Consider the following 16,724-nt stretch of genomic DNA (forward strand, 5'->3'; position numbering starts at 1 on the left):
TGGGAAAGTGTTAGGTGGTGAGAACCCTGGCGGTTCATCCTTAAATCGGTTCCTCTTCACTTGGCCTCATGACAAACCTGCCTGAAGCCTTGCTCCAGTGCCTGGGATGTACATCATCTGCGCAGACTCCCCGTTGCCAAGTAACCACCTCCCAGGAAGTAAGTCCCCGGGGATCGTCACACGCTTCCGCCTTTCCCCCAGGCTCTCCAATCAGCGACCAGTGTGGCTGTCACGCGGACCTCTGGGGCGTGGCGAGGAGAGCGAAGATCACTGTTCCCTGCGCCCGGTTGCCGCTGTCGGATTTATGGAGCGCCTCTCCCCGCCCCTCGGAATCCCCGGACCGGTCACCCCGCCCCCGGGAGCCCGCGCGGGCGGGGCGGGTTCGCTCCCGGGTCGGGCTCGCGCCGTCTCTAAGCTGCTTCAGCACCTCGGGCTGTCCGCTGCTGCAGACGCTTCCTCCTCCAGGTACGGAGCGGGTGAGGCCGCTGGGTGTGAGATCTGGGCGAGGGCCGACTTCAAGATGGTCTTTGAACTGCGGTGGCATAATGTCAGGGGGAGCCTTGACCGCTACTGCGACCATGGACTAGCGTTTTGTGCTTCCCTCAGGGTTTTGAGCTCGATGGTGCCTAATGGGTTAATCTCCAGAGTTTTATTAGAGTCACGAAGCGGATTATTACAAAGCATAGCAATCAGCCGACATTTATATATTTGAACTACTACCGGAGTGTAAACTAGGGCCTTTAGGAGAGATGTCTTTATTTTCTTTTTAAAGGTAATTAAGCAAGTGGATGTTGGGAGTTTAGATTGCCATTCTTATCACCGTGCCGCCAGGCACTTCTGTAAAGGTTTCCCCTTTAACATGGTGTTAATAGTGAGGTTTTTATCAAGCAAAGAGCTTTGAGTAAAGAGGAAATGTTTTCCACAAATAAAATGGTTTGGGATGTAAGGTAGGTTTATTATCTGTTAAGTAAGTCATGAAAAATTTCCCCCCAAAACTTAGAGTTTTGAGCATGCAATTAAACAAAAAATTAAGCTGATCTTTTACTGTAGTAATAAAAAGCAATTGATTTGAGTGAAATTTACCGAAAGTTTTGCATTAAAAATGTCACACTTGTTTATGTAATTTCTTTATCTTCCCTTAAAAGATGATATTAAAGTCTTTAAGAAGTTTCTAAATAGGAATATTCCATTCTGGAATCCTTCATTTTTAGAGTAATAAAGAAATACCCTTCAGGGAAAACTAACCAAAAAACAAAGACACAAGTTCATTATGATAAAGGTACAATATATGGTCAACAAAGTTCAATAACATGAGATTATAAAATGCCATGTTTAGCACTCATAACATTTCTGGGTAGCAATAACCAGAAAATAAATGAAAATACATTATGAAGATTTTTAAAATTGGACCCCGCAACATTCTATGTGTTTTCAGATACATGAATTGTCTTGTGCCTACCCTGCTTGAGGGGAGCTCAAGCTTGTGATGCTTTCTTACATCCTCTACAGAAAAAACACCGCTTTACATCCTTTTGAGATTCTGCCTCACTGGCCTAAGTGTGCAAGAAAATGGGCATAGTTACACCCTATCAGTTTGAGGGCCGAGGTTTGCAACAAGTGGTCTGAAAACCCTCTCTATTTTATGACCTAAAATTAAATATAGTAATTTAGTGATTATGAAAAGTTGTCAGTATAATAAAATTTGGGGAAACATGCCTAAGTGGCTTGTTTATAGATTAATGTTAGAAATGGTAGTTTAAAGCTACTGCATTAAGGGTTTCTGGGGGCTATTCTAAATTGGAATAGATCAATGACCTGTTTTAAAGGGCGTAGGAGAGAAAAAATCATGTATATTGAGTGAACACCAGGAACTGAAACCATATTAAAATGACTAGTTGAATTTTATCATTTATGTTGATATTAACAGAAATGCTTAAAGAACCTGGGCATCTCTGAAAAAAAATATGAAATAATGTTACTTACTAGTTTTGAAATTCTTTATTCTTTTTAATAATTAAAATATTGGTATGCTAAAATTGTTAAGTTACTTAGTAGTCATAATAATACCATATATTTTTAAAACCATAAATTAAATTAATTTAGAAAAAATATTTTTAAATTACTCTGTTCCCAGTGGAGGGGCTACTAGTTTTATTTTGTTGTTGTTTTTTACAGACTCTGTCTTGTGGCCCTTAGCCTGTCATCAAGGGGGCCAGTGGCAGTTTTTAAATTCCTCAAAGGATAGTAGCAACAGTTTTATTTTTGTATTTGTTTTTCCCTGAGAGATGCTAGAAGCCCAACATAAATGATTAGGTTGTCACTATCAATAAAATATGTGCAAATACTTCAGACTATCTAACTTGATTTGCCTACACACTGTAATGAAAACTAAAAAACATTTAAACAGCTTTGAAGGATTCACAATTCCTTTGTATATTCCAGAATTTATTTTGAAATCTGAAATATACAAGAAAGGGAACAGTTTATCAGATTACTGACTATCAATTTACCCAGCCATTCATGGTACTGCTTTCTGCAATTGCTGAATTCTCATTTAATGTTTTGTATATCTCATTTTATATTTTGTATATTTTGTATTTCAATTTAGCAGATTGAAATATTAAAGTGAAGTTAGTCATGTAGCTTCCCATGTATTTTCAGGAACAGAGATTTCATTGAGAGTATTTTAATCCATAGAAATCTAAGTATTGGGAGATTGGGAAAGAATTCTTATTAACTCTGGCTCCTTCTTTTCTTTTGTATCAGAAGCATATATATATTTCCAACATCAAAGACCTTGCTTTCTTCTGTGATAATCATGTGGAGATTTTTCTCTCACTGATGAAGAGAGTATTCCTTGGAGAGTAGTAAGCAATACATTAGATAGGGATATCTGAAGAGAATCTCAGAAATTCTCCAAAGAATCTACTCTGTAGAGAAATAAAACCAACGGGGAGCCTTTTTCTTATTTTGAGGTTACTTAAAATGTTTAAGAACTAGTAAGTTATTTGGTAGGGAAATAGTATGAAATTACCAGCTTGGACCTTGCCTATATTGACCAAAAAAAAAAAAAAAAAAAGAATCCCAACATGATTGATTAGAAAGATTTTAAAAATTCACATGGTAAAGCATTGTCTGTAACATTAGAAAACAGGAAGCAGATTGTTTTTCCTGATTTTAGTGACTAGACAAATATAATTGAAGATGAATTCAAACATTTTAAGTAGACTAGACTTTGCGAAGGACAGCCTGAAATTGGAGCCACAGCTGGCAGTTGTCATCCAGATGCCATATTATCAGCTGCTTGAGTGAGATAACTTTTTTTACATAATTATAAAGGCCCTGTTTTTACTTTACATGCACTTACAAGGCATGGTTTAGTAGGCTTATCTTTTAAAACTCTGGAATTTTACATTCTACTTTGAGAAACATGTAATATAGAAACAGACAGTAATATAAATCTACAGTAAGCTAGAGAAAGTATTGATATTATTTGCTATTATAGGGATAATTGCCACTGTTGTGTTCAGGAAAATACTGGTGAAAGGTATAAAAAAAAGAAATCCCCATGCTCCAATAGGATTTTGTAGCATTCACTACTTGGTTTATGGGTTTGAACGCTCAGTTTATCTCACAATAGGGGTTAGCAGTTTGATTTGTTGTTTTTTCTCCCAAATTCTTGACTCTTTAATTTCGCATGCATGGTACTCCAGGCAGGCCCATTTGCAATGATATATAATAATTTCAGTTTCATATCACACATATAAAAAACTCACTTTCAAATTGGGAAGTAGAAAATAATTCTCATTACACAGAGCACCACATGTTTGATGTGCTAGAGAAAAACCTTCATTTTCTAATGTAAATAGCTCCACACAGAGTCTTAAAAATAGAACATCTGGTTCATAAGAAATAGCTAATATTTAATTTAGTTCCACTTCTTGAAGGTAAAACATTAACTCTTAATGAAAAGAATTATGCAACATTTTATTCCTAAAGTAAACATGGTAACAAGTTTGAAGGAGTCATTTCAGAATTTAAACAAGAAGGATCCTTGGAGACTAGTTATTCCATCACCATTATTTTGTAGATGAGTACACAGAACACACAAGGGTTATGCTGCTCAAAATTAGGCAATAGGAAAACTGCTCTCAAACTCTGGCTTCTGACACTCAACATATTGCTTGCTGCCCCACTAAAGAGATACAAAATATATCACCAACGAATTTCTTCAAGTAAGTCACTCAAAAGTTTGAATAAATAAGATTAGATCACTTTTGTATTGTTAAACTATTTATTCTACATAATAAGCCAATGCATGTAGTCTCATCAGATAGAAAGTTTACTTAAAATATCAGTTCAAAAGTATATTCCATAATTTGTAAAATTAATTGATTTACTTAGCACAATTTTTTTTTTCTAAAATGTTTTTTGTGCTTTGAGATGCAGTTATCTTAGAAACTCTTTAATCTGCTTGTATCCCTATGGTATGTAAGTGTACATAGTCATCACACCTAGAATTGAATGTTAAGAATATAGGAAATAAGATGCTTTCAGAAGTTACCTCTGAAGCCTAGATTATGATTACTCTTAGGTAAAATTGTCAAGTTGGATATGTGTATTTTCTAGGCTTTCTCCCATTTTGGTATCAGATGCCACCTAGTACGGTGCTACTCAAAGTGTACTTTAAACTGTTAGCATCAGTATCACCAGGAAGCTTGTCGGAAATGCAAATTCTCAGGCTCTGCCCCTATCAAATCAGAATGTCTGAGGGAGGGGACCAGGAATCTTTGTTTTAGCAAGCCTCCCAGTGATTCTTATGCAAGAAAGAATTGGAGAAGCGCTCATAACAAGTACATTAAGTCATTGGATCTGGTCACTTCTTGAGCTGGTACTGTCCAAGAACAATTCCACTTTTGAAACTTTGCTTGAGAGTACCATGAACTACTAAATAAATGAACTCATTCCTGAAAATGTGATGATAGATACATTTCATTAATATTTGCATTGAAATAATAATAGCTTTTTGGACATAATGTTTCACCTCCATTATTTAGTTCATTGGTTCATCTTTAGGGAAATTTTTATGTAGACTAAGGACATAATTTTTGACAGATGGGTATTACATAGATAGCCGTCTGTTTTGATCTATACATAGTTCCTGCCTTAATTTAGGTTACTCATTGATTTTAGGACTAATTTCAGCCGTCTCTTAATGTATTAGATGCATATATTGAAGAAATTTTCAAGTTTACTGACTTTATGTAGGCTGTTTTCATTTTAGAGCTTCAAAACTTCCATTTGATTTCCTTTGCTAGTTTTTTCCAATTGACTTGTCAAAAAAAATTTTAACACCCTTTGCTCAAAACATAATAATACTGGTTTAAGTGACTTCTGCCAAATGGGGATCCAGAGTTTCACAGACAGATAAGCATAAAGACCCATATGCAAAACCCAACCGACTAATTAGAAGGAGAGGGGTAGTCCTTTGTTTACAGAAAAACATTAGTGGTATAACTTCTCAAGTCTTCATAGGCCAGTGAGGAATGATTCTGTTTACAAAAATAAATCATTTTTTTGCCGCATCCAATGATAGAACTACCCTATATATTTTTACAGTAATGATTTACTTAAATAAGTAAATCATTTCATAATCCTTCTTTCAGTGGAATATTTGCTTCTAATTTCTTATTTTGTGGGTGAAAATGTGTGATTTCTCTCTCTTTTATTTTTCCTTTGGCTGACTCTCAGAATGGTCATACCAAAGGTACATGAAATGACCCTGTTCAAGTGAAAGTATAATTACTTCTTCAGTCAAATCAAAAGTCATTTCCAGTTTTCAGCATAGGGAACTCTGTAATCCTCCAAGCTGCTAGAAAAATCTAATTCCGTAATTGAAATCCATAGAATTCTCATTTTAGTGGTTAAAATGTAGGATAGTTTAAAAATAAATATAGTGTGTAGATGGATGAAGATAACTGCATTCACTTTTCCAAGTCTTTGGGTCAGGATCTTGTTCTTCTGATAAACTATGCTTCTTCTCATATATAATTCCAGGTTTTTTTTTTTTTATTGTTTTTGTTTTTTTTCTTGATCAAATTGAAATCCATATCAGTGCAAGTGGTCATTTTGTGAGCCCAAGCTGGAGCTGTTCTAATGACATTATTCTTTTCTATTTGCAACCTAATCCAGGATTCTAACTCAGGATAATACCATACTTGTGACTTATTTTAGCATCTAAGCTTTTAAGAACATCATGATTTGACATATATTGGGAATGCTTAGATAAAATGCCCTGCCAAACATGTGAAATTTTAAACTCAGGAATGCTAGAAATTTAACAGATTAATTTCAATTAGTAGAAGATACTAGAGGCAGTTTTTCTGTGAAACTCTCTCTACTATTTGTTAAACTAGGTCAGTAGTTTTCAAACTGCACTATGCTTAAGAATCATCTGGGGTGATGTTAAAAAGCAAGTTTCCAGACTCTACTCCCAGATTCTGATTGGCATTGAGGTATAATTCAGGAATTTGAATTTTTATCAAGTTTCCCAGTTAATTCTGATGCAAGAGAGTGAGAACAACACTTCAAGATGTACTGATTAGGTATCTTTAAAATCCTATTTATCTTTGATAATCCATGGCTCTTACATATCATGGTGAGAATAGTAGTTATTTAGGATTATGGATACTAGAAACAGGAAAAAGAGCTCAAGTTAGTGGAAAAGTGGCTGCATTTGCTAAATGTTTTATAATAAACACATAGTACTTATATAATTAGTAAAAATACTTTTGCATAACTCTGAGCATATAGAATATTCAAAGTTCAGACAGATTTTCAGTAAGTATCTTAGTTTTTTTAAATAATAATAAAGGCAATAGATTCTGATAACAGAAAATTTACAGAATTCAGAAGAGCAGTGGGTTTAACAAAATTACCTTGAATTTCTACATACTGATATAACTGATCTTTTAATACATATTTAATAAACATTTTTTGAAACTTTTATTGATTTTTCCTACTATCTCTCAGACTTGCCAAGAACTCTTTAATCTTAGAAATCTTTGTTTTTCACTATCTCGTCTGCTTAGAATGCTTTTCTCCCAGCTATCTTTATATTTTGCTCTCTCATCTTGAAATCTTAGCTCAGTATCACTTAGTGAGGCTTTCCCTTGCCATCTTTAAAAAACTGTCATCTCTGCTCCAGAACTCCTTATTCTCTTTCTCTGCATTTATTTTTCTCTATACATCAAATTCTCTTGTTATATAACATATAATTTACTTGTTTGTTTATTTCTTATAGGACTCCCTCCTACAAAAATAGAAGCTCTGGGAGGGCAGGATTTCTATCTGTTTGTTGAGTGCTTTTCTCCAGTACTACAATACTGCCTAACACATGGTTGCTACTCAATAAATATTTGTTGAATAAATGGATGTGTTAAGAAGTCATTGTTAAAATTTTAGAAGCTACAAATAAGTCAAAGGAATAATTAAAAATTCTCCAAAATCCTGCTACTCAGAAATAGCCAGTTATGATATATATCACACTGTGATGTATATTCTTTTAGTTTTTTTAAATTTGAGAGTATGTATATATATGCATAGATATTAATTTTAAAGTATAAAAGCATATTCTTTTGTAATGTACCTTTTAAGTTAACTTACATAGAGTTTTCTAAATCATTGATTTATAATCACTCTTATGTATTAACTAAGATGGCCTGGTATCTGTATCACATGTTCATTTATTTTTGCCTAGGTTGTTGTTTTTCCTTTGACTTTGTTTATGAAATATTTTAACATAGATTTAATTTTTGAATTTTATTTCATGATTATTTTTAAATTATAAAAATAACTTTGAGCCAATTTCCCCCTAAGTGTCAAGAAATAAATTGGATCTACTCATTACCTTCATAAAAGGAGAAATTTAGTCTACCTTTGTTACCTTCTCTTCTTTTCCTAAATCCCAGTGCCTGGGAAAATAATCTTGGTTTTTTAGATTTGTATAAATAATATTTGATATTATCTGTCTTCTCTTTCAATAATTACTTCTTACATTTACATTTTCATAACCATGTGACTAAAAATTTTAGGTTTCTTTGCTAACTAACACTTTGTAAAATACATGCACTTGTATTCTTGAGTTCCCTGTTTTGAATCATTTTTTAAAAGCCTGTCATTTTTTCTTTAAGTAATTTTTTTGTGAAGATTACATGGGTAAGTTGCTTTCTAAATCCTTGCATTTATAAGAGTATATTTTGTTTGTTTGTTTTTCATTCACATAGGAATATTTTGGCTATTGATAGAATAGTAAGATCATAGTAGTTCTTCAGTTCAACATGATTTTTATCATTGACATCTGGAATTTAGTGCAGTGCCAAGTATGATTCCAATTTGACTTTTTCCTGTATACATAATAAAAAAATTCTACTTAGATGTTCCCTAAGACTATAAAGAAGTAACCCTTGGATTTTACAAATAACTAGTTTCTTTGATTTTGTTTGAAACAGCAGAAGCACATTTGATCTTCTTAATCTGGGTCTTTTTCAACCAGAAATGTTTTGTTGGCTACATCTTGGATTGTTGCTTTTGTTTCTGGTGTTTGCTATGTTTTAGTTTTCTCTAAAAATGCTTATAATATTTAGTGTGGGTTTTGTTTCCCTGTACACCATATCTTTCATTTTCTCCTTAACTTGTGAAACAAAAATGAAAACAATGAAACCCAACCTCTTTTTCTATTTTCCCACAATGTTTTTGTACAGTTTTTCTATTTTGTTCTCTGAATAATTGTTACTCTTTTGGCAGTTTCAATTCTGCCCTTTACTGATCTTTAATGTGTATTTTTTTTCTGCAATTGTCTTTTATTTTCTGCATGATCATTATTTTAACTATCTTTGCTTTTAACTAATCCTGTCGCCTTTTTGTAAGAACTGGTCATATCTGTATTCCTATTCTTGAATGAAAGGAGGCTAATATAGGCATTGATTAATGTCTTAGTTTTCAGGTTGCTGTGACAAATACCATACAATGATTGGCTATTTAATAACAGGAATTTACTGGCTCATGGTTTCGGAGGCTGGAAATCTGGAATCTAGGCATTGGGAATATCTTATTTTCTCCCCGAAGTCTGTAGTGTTCTGACGCTGGCATACCACAATCCTTGGAATTCCTTGGCTTGCATTTCTGCTTCCCATCACATAGTGGGCTCTCTTTACTTTTGTCTGCCCTCGATGACTTCCTTCTTCTGGCTCCCCTTAATAAGTCCTCCTTAATATAGACTAAGGCCCACCCTGATCGTTTTGGCCACACCTAAATAGGACCATTGAAATCCTATTCACAAATGAGTCCATCTTAACTGATAATACATATTCAAAGGGTCCTCCTATTTGCAAATAGGTTCATACCCACAGGAACAATGATTAAGATTAAGAACATGCCTTTTATTGGGGTACCTGATTCAATCTACCAGTTACCAGAAGGCAGAATGTGCAGAATGCTGCTTTCCCCAAACTGACTCTTCTAGGATGCTGGTCAAATATGCTTCTTATATCAATTACTGGTCAGATGGTGATTTTTGCACATCTCCTACCCTACTTGTCTTTGTCTAGAAGGCTTTTTAAAAGATAACTAGTATGACTTTGTTGGATGTCCTGAGGTGGAATTTTCTCCTTTGGATACTGACTGAATTGATGGAGAAAATACAAATCCAGTATGTTACTTGCCTCCACCTATGCTATATTGCTAAAAGTGGAATTTCCCAGGGCAGAGTACTACTATCCTCCTCCTATTTTTTTTCTCAATTGTTTTTCTCTAAAGGTGTAGTTGCTGAGTAGATATAGAAAGGGTTAAGGGTTATGGAGCAAGGGAGGAAGGTCAGGGAAGAGGGACATGACAGGAATGCGATGGAGTGCCGTGGCTCCACAGCATTGGAGAATAGCTCTGTTATTTTCTGTTTGACATAGATCTTGCTTTTCTAATCTTGGGAGAGCTAGTGAGCCTATGACAACGTGATTTTATACAAAGGCTTACTTTATTTCTAGCAGCTAGATGGTCCACTTATGACACTTTATATTACTTTTAGGGTAGTACCTAAGAAATAAATTATAGTGCATTTGTATTTAGTAGGAATTCCTCCCAGATCATGATGAGGTTGGTGCTGAGAACTTGCTTTGATTGCTATAATGATTTTTTGTATTTTTTTCAACTGTGATCGTATGAGAGCCAAGTACGATTCTTTCAGTTGTAAGCAACAGAAAACACAACTCCTATTACTGGCTTATATAAATAAAAAGTCCAAGGGTAGAGTTGTATAGTGTATGTATCACTCGTAGCTGCTTTCAATTCTCATTGAATATCCTTGTGACTCAACCCCTCTCTTCTGTGCTGTCTTTATTTTCAGTCTCCAGATGGTAGCCCCTAGCAATTCTAGATTCTCTCCTCATGACAGCAAGGTAGGTGCATTAGCTCTGTTTTCACATCTGCCATGGTTCAGATCCATAGAAGGGAGAGCCTAGGTTTCATGGTGAGACACATTTAAGCTCTGATTCCATCACTGAGCCATCAAAATAGCCAGGAAAATGATTGTCATAAATCTGAATAACCTGTTGTGTTCCAGGGACTGGAGATCCACCTATATCTGGACTAAATCAGAAGATTACTATACACAAATGCAGAGCTATTGCTGAAATAATAGATAGAGAGAGAATAGAAGAATAGAAAGAATAGAAGAGATAGAATGGAGGCAAACAAAAAATGTTCACTGTTGTATTTAAGTGGAAAATTGGAAGATTGTAAGAGACTATCAGAAGCTGCCTTTTAGCCTATAAGGCCTTTATGCTCTTATAATGCAGGTGACTGCAGACAGTATTGAATCTATGAGAAAAATAGAGCTTTGAACCTTGCAAGTTGGAGGAATGAAAGTTTTCAATTTGAATCTGATTGTAACATTTTTTTAAATAAAAGATTTATTTTACTACTTATATTTCCAGTTCTACTCATGTTTTAATCTTAGTCATGGAATCTTTAATGTGTAAGTATTGAAATGTAAACTAATTAAGAAATGTATTGGTATTGGAAAAGTAAAACCCATAGTGAGTTATTAGTAATGTAAATATTTGCTGTTCCTTAGCTCTTTTAAAAGTTTACAAGTACAGCTTCTAAAACACTCCCCCACACACATACCTCAACTAAATAACTTATATTTTGAGTATCTCTATCACCAGAAGTTCCATATTGAGTTAAATCAAGGAAATACTTGTTATTCTTTATACCTAGTCATCAGTAGTTATTTACGGCAGTTGACTGGTAGCCATTACTAAATTAAAAAAGAGTATATTTTGTGGCAAACATCAGAAGTTTTGTTTTGAGTAAGTTTAAGTTTGAGATCCTATTTGATATCCATGCAGTTGCATGTATGAATCTGGAGATCAAGTTGACGATCAGAATGGAGATATAAATTTGGGAGAAGTCAGCATTTTGGTGGTAATTTAAAGCCATAAGACTGGATGGGATCACACAGGGAATGAGTATGGAGAAGAGATCCAAGGAGTGATCTCTGGGGGCACTCGTAAGTTTTAGTTCAGGGAGATGATGGGGACATTAAAAAAAAAAATAAAAGAAAGGAAATGGGAGTATGCACTGAAATAGGAGGAGAACAGAAAGAGAGCACTTTCCTTGAAGGCAAATGAAGAAAAATGTTTCAGAAGGATGGATTCAACTGTGACCAAAAGTTGCTACTTCTGTTGCTGATAAATAATGTAAAATGAACCCTGATAATTGGCCAGTGGAGTTTAACTAAGTTTGGTAATAATAAGGTATTTATTAATCCCCAAACATAAGATGCATATTTAAGTCAAAACATTAGTTAGTCTGTTTGTAATATTTGAATTGTTTTTTTTTGCGTGTGTGTCTAGCAGGTAACATTCTCAAATATTTTTACTTCTTGCATCTCTTGTCTTCAGTCTTCTCCATAGCCTTCTTTTCTTTATCTTCTACTTATAGCTTAAACATTGGTGTAGCCAAAAATCATGTCTTAAATACTTATCTCTAGCTGGTCTTCATGGTTTGGCTCCTAACCTCTGTTTCTCAATGATTTTTAGGCACTTCCATGTTGAAGGCCTACCCATAGTCTACATTCAACATATCTTAATTGAGCTTCACTCCAAGACCTGGTCCCAAACTGAATTCCCTCTTGCAATGAATGGTGAAGGTTACTCAGACAGCTGAGATGTCTTCCTGGAGTCCTTTCTCTCTATTCCCATTAAATTAATAGCTTAGTCCCTCATCATTTCTCGTCTTCTTTTTTAAGTCTTACCACCCACTATCCTTCTTATAATAGTGCTAGAATAATATTTGTAAATCACAAAATCTGATATCATTATTACCATGCTTAAAATGTTTCAAGGGTTCCTCATCACATATAAAATCCAGTCTTTAGCCTGACCTACATGAGTTTTCATTACTTTATGTCTACCTATCTGTCCGATCTCATTTGTCACCATTTCACCTTTTGTACCATTACACTTTAGGTACAAGTGTGCCTAAAAGGTAAAGCCTTATTTTTTTTTACAGCCTTCTTGACATCCTCAAGCAGATTCAGGCACGTTTTTTTTTCCCTGCTCTTCTAAACCCATGTTCATTTTCTATTATAGCAGTTATTGCCTCTTGTTTTATAAATGTATTTTTGTAATCAGAAATGAGTCAATTGCAAATTACAGCGAACATAGCTAAAAGATACACCATTATTTTCTTTTTCATATAACAAGATGTCTGGAGATAGTTCAACAGCAGTGGCAGAAATGCAACATTTCTGCGGTTTTCTTGGCTTTCATTCATGGATGCAAGATGGTTGCTGCAATAATAGTGTTACATTAGTGTGCAAGTCAGAAGAATGGTGGAAGAATGACATAAGAAACTCCCACTTATATTTCATTAGCCAGAAATGGTCAGATGCATACACTTAGGCTAGTAATTGTTCATAGATAATGAAATCACCATTAATGGTGTTCCAGTTTGCTAAAGCTGCTGTTTTGCAAAATACCAGAAATAGATTGGCTTTTGTAAAGGGGATTTATTAGGTTACAGATTTACAGTTCTAAGGCCACAAGAGTATCCAAACTAAGGCATCAACAAGAAGATACCTTCACTGAAGAAAGGCCGATGGTGTCCGAACACCTCTGTCAGCTGGGAAGGCACGTGGCTGGTGTCTGCTGGTCCTTTGCTTCCAGGTTCTTGTTTAAAAATGGCTCTCTCCAATGTCTCTGGGCTTCTGTCTCTTTTAGCTTCTCTCTCAGCTCCTGTGCATCCTTGCTTGTTCTCCCAGGGTGTTTCTCTCTAGGCGTCTGAGGGTCTACACTTAGCTCTTCCAGGGCAAACTCTGGGCTTCATTTCTTAGCTTAGCATCTCCAAACGCCTTTCTGTCTGCTTCTCTTAGTGTCTGGGTCTGTGGGGGCTCCTGAGTGCTCTTAAGGACTCCAGTAAACTAATCAAGACCCGCCTTTAACGGGTAGAGTCACAGCTCCATGGAAATAACCTAATCAAAAGATCTCAGCCACATTTGGGTGAGTCGCATCTCCACGAATACAACCTAATCAAAAGATCCCACCCATAATAAGTCTGTACCCATAAGACTGAATTTTAAAATGTGGCTTTTGTAGGGGGCATAATAGATTCAAACCAGCACAAGTGGTTTCCTAGGCCAAGGAAAAGACTCTCTCCTCCTGGAGATCAATGTAATTCCACCTGTACTAGAATGGGATTCAGTTGGCAGGAAAGGAGATAGGTGGGAACGTTGTTGGTTAGACACCAGGTAGTGTTTGCATGTGTTTAGCTCTCCCTGACTTGAAGGGTTTATTTTCCTGTTCATCTTGTATCCTTAACATCTAGCATTAGTACCTAGCCATAATAGATGCTTGCTAAATATTTGCTGAAATAAGTGAAGTAAAATGTTGCAGAAGATCAATACATATTTTTTCACTAATAATATATCAATGTTATATGTCTAGAAAAATAATACATTTAATAAATTAATAATATGTGTAATAAGTCAAAATAGGTAGCATTCACCCTGCTAATTATATACTGCAGAAAGAAGATGAAAACATGATAGTTAATTATATTTAAAAACAAGAATTAAGAAGACTATAACTAATTGACATTATTGACTAATTCCACTTTCTAAAATATAATTTGAAATTATACTAATCTGACAGCTAACTCAGGGTTTGGTTGCATGTAACAGAGAAATGCAAAATAATAGTTGCTTAAACAAAAATAGAAGTTAATTTCTTTCTCACATTAAAAAAAAAAAAAAAAAAAAAGCCAAAGGCTTGAAGTCCAAATAGCTTTCAGGGATTCAGGCTCCTTCCAGCTCTCTGTTCTGCCTTTCCTGAGTATAACCGTCATCTCATGATCCAGGCTGTTGGCTAGGGCTTCAGCCTCACCTGCAAGTTCTGGGTGACAGGATGAGGATGAGCTGAAAAGAAGCTCTTTCATGGTAAATAAACCCTAATGTTTTTTTACTGTCAAAACTTGTGTGTATACAGTATATAGTAATATCCTTTCTTCTACTTCTAAAAGTATTTTCTCTAATTCTATGTTTTGCATTTTAAATGTGCCTTTCAATAACATTTTGAATTCGTTTGTTCTTGGTCTTATGAAATGGAAAAGGCAAACATGACTTTTAGATAGGGAACATACCCTTACCAAAAAACACATATTATCTTCAATGTTTTATTATATTTTTTCTTGCTGCATCAAGCCACTTTCATAAAAAAGTAAAATGTTTTTCTTTGAATTTTGATAGAACTGCATTTATATTCCTCAGAAATATAGTACATCTAAGAAATTGCTCAAAACAGATTTCCTTAGAAAATCAAATTATATCAACTGTTAACTTGGAAGTCCATTACATAGTCTAAAAAACTAAAAATATTTTGTTTATGATGCACAATAACATGTCTAGAATGTTTTAGACTAAGTTACCCTAGTGTACCTTATTTTGTTGCTGTTGTCATTTGTTTGAGTAGGTCAGTTAAAACATTTGGTTAGGATTTCTGGTTACATATGTTATGGGTCACAGTTCTACAACTTCAGCTATTTCATTATTGCTAATATGACATACATACAGAAAGGAATTAACTTTTGATGTACAGTTCAGTAAGCTGTAAATAAGTAATTTCAAAAATTGTTGTGGGTTACAGTTCCACAGTTGCAGTTCTTTCCTTATTATGAAATAATAGGGTATATACAGAAAGATGAAGACCTTCAAGGCACAATTCAGCAAGTAGCTATAGAGCAAATTTCAAAGAATGTTATAGGATACAGTTCCACCATGTCATTTACCTCCTTCCAGCTATTCCAACACCCCAGCATCTAAAAATATATACATTTATATAAAGTTTCAGTATTCATAGACCTTTGTTAGATCTTATCTTGTTTGTTGCTACTCCTTCCTCTCACTTAAGCTCTTTCTCCATCTCTAGGGTGTCCAGGCAGTGACTACCCTAATTTATTCATATTGAAAAGGGATATTGACAGTATGGGGAAGGGGCTGCTGATCTTAAAGAGGCTGTTGCCTGTGGGTTTTAGGATTTGTTTGGTATAGGAATACTCTGGTGGATTTAAGTTTCTGAGAGATAAAACTTAGTGAGTGCATCTTTTATAGAATTTCAGGTAGGAACCTAGGTATTTGGGGGCTACTTTTGGTAAAGGCATGGCATATTGTGGCCATTCAGGATGTCTAGCTGGAGCACCCATTGGCTTATTATTAATATTTATTTATAGGAACATATTCCTTTGTTGGATACTGTATTGGAAACATTTTCTCCCACTCTGTGGCTTGCCTTTACTCTTTTAATCATGTCTTGATGGAAAGAAGTTTGTAACTTTAATTCAATATGTCAGCTTTTTCCTTTGTGGTTAGCATTTTTTGTGTTCTGTTTAGTAAATCATTCCCTATTCCAAAAACAAGATATTCTCATTATAGTTTTTTATTAAAAGATTTAATGTTTTACCCTACAAATTTAGATTTCTAGTCTCTCATATGTTGAATTGTCTGTATGATATGAGATGGGGTGAAGATATTTATATATTTTGCATAAAGGTATTTGGTTGATCCAGATTTATTGAAAGACTGTCCTTTCCTCAGTGCACAAAAATCAGTTTACAATATATGAAGGGATCTATACTGGACTCATATTCTGTTCCATTATTCAGCTTGTCGATTCATGCATGATTACTACACTGTCCTTTTTATAACTTTATAATAAATAGTGATAGTTGGTAATGTAAGACTCCATATTTGTTTGTCTTCTTAAATCTGTCTTGGGTATTCTTGGCTATTTGCATTTCCAAATAAATTTTAGAATCAGTTTATCAGTTTCCAAACAAACAAACAAAAAAACCTGCTGGAAGTTTTATTGGAATTGCATTGAATCTATAAATTAATTTTGAGAGAATTTAAATCTTTACAATATTAAATCTTCCAATCTATAAACATGGTATATCCCTCCATTTATTTAAGTATTTTACAATTTGTCTCAAATGTTTTGCAGTTCTCAGTAAAGAGATCTTGCATATCATTTATAAGATTTATCTCAAGGAATTTGTGTTTTTGATGCCATTCCAAAAGGTGTCTTTAAATTTAATTTTCTGATTTGTCTTAGTTTCTCAAGGCTGCTGTAACAAAGTACCACAAACTGGTTGGCTTAAAACAACAGAAATTT

General features: G+C 34.5%; 1 protein-coding gene across 4 annotated transcripts in view; it reads left to right on the forward strand.

Moving 5' to 3' along the window:
* The first annotated feature begins 268 nt into the window (after window positions 1-268).
* The window catches only part of WDR17 (WD repeat domain 17), a 149,454-nt gene continuing 132,998 nt past the window's right edge, over window positions 269-16,724 (forward strand). For 2 of the 4 annotated variants that reach the window (XM_037831043.1, XM_037831046.1), the window contains exon 1: window positions 269-465. The gene's annotated coding sequence lies outside the window, so the exon portion shown is untranslated. Of the gene's footprint in view, window positions 466-4,216; window positions 4,236-10,432; window positions 10,452-16,724 lie in introns of those variants that run through there. The other 2 variants (XM_037831047.1, XM_037831044.1) reach the window with 2 other exon arrangements.

This window comes from Choloepus didactylus, chromosome 3, assembly GCF_015220235.1.
Source record: "Choloepus didactylus isolate mChoDid1 chromosome 3, mChoDid1.pri, whole genome shotgun sequence".
Lineage (NCBI taxonomy): Eukaryota > Metazoa > Chordata > Mammalia > Pilosa > Megalonychidae > Choloepus > Choloepus didactylus.